The sequence below is a fragment of the Olea europaea genome, chromosome 6 (genome assembly GCF_002742605.1).
Source record: "Olea europaea var. sylvestris chromosome 6, O_europaea_v1, whole genome shotgun sequence".
Classification (NCBI taxonomy): domain Eukaryota; kingdom Viridiplantae; phylum Streptophyta; class Magnoliopsida; order Lamiales; family Oleaceae; genus Olea; species Olea europaea.
The window spans coordinates 14,154,876-14,156,145 of NC_036242.1; positions in this window are offsets into that span (position 1 = coordinate 14,154,876).

The window sequence follows — 1,270 nt, forward strand, 5'->3', positions numbered from 1 at the left end:
ATAAAGTTTTCTTTTTAATATAAAAGTGTTAATTATTTAAATATTTACATATTGTTAGACTTGTAAAATAAATTTTGTGCTGAGGGGCCTCATATTAATTAAACGCCTTGGGCCTCGAAATTCTCTGCCCCTCAACAACAGCGGAAAGAACAGCCAGAAACTGATTGTCATCACAAATGCCAGCGCTAAAGGTCCCGACACAATCCTAGGCAGAATAAATCTCCTCTTCAACAATTTCTTTATGCCAATTTCCATAGCCAGTGATACCCCATGAAGGAGAAAGTAGCACATAATCTCTCCAGTTGGTTTCAGTCGTTCAATGTTATACAAAACCAGTTCATGCATAAAACCAGAAACTAAAAATGTAGCCAAAACTGTTGTAAGCAGTGCCCATTCCCTTGCCATTACTCACCTGGACATTGACAGAACTGGATCCTATACAGTGGGACGCAAAAATGCTTGATACCATAAGGTTCCACCTTCTTCCCCAAAAATCTTGTAGGGATGTAGCTAGGTAAGGCTCATCAAACTGCGGCTCGAGCTCAACCCGGATCAGGACTCGAGCCAGTGTAGCAACCATGGCTAGTAGCATCTCCAAGATAAAGTAAATATGAAGGCAATAACAAAACAAAATGATAATAGGGATGAATATAGTTTTTATAATCATACAAATGTAAATGAATAGTTAAAAGTATTAACTTGGTAACATAATTCATAGCTGATTTCTGGGTATTTTTTCTTGTTTCCTGGGATGAAATTTTACCCGTCTTATACACTTATTCGGTACTTTAAAATGAAGATATTTGATTGCTCTTTTGACAAATTATATTCTAAATTATTTTTTCTTATTTTTTTACAGGTAAATTCTATGAATGAAAAGGGAATTGAAGGAATGAAGCAAAAAAGAGCGAAATCCAAAAGTTGGGAACCAAGTTATAACAATTCAATAGTTGATCTGGACCACGAATCGAAGATTGAAGAATTTGGAGATCAAATTTCAAATTTTGGGAAATGAAGGATTTGAATTGAACCAAAGAATACATGGGTTGCAAGAATAAAAGGAATCAAGGATTGAAATTTATTATATTGAAAGATTGAGAACTTGATGACCAATATTGCAATAAAGCGTTTGAATTGTAGTCAAATATAGTAGGCTGTGGAGTTGTTATAGAGATACATTTATGTAGGAGAGAAGAGAGAGTAGGGGAGGAGTACTTTTGTTAGTCAACTAGGGTGGCTACTAGATTTTTAAATAAATAAATATATATAT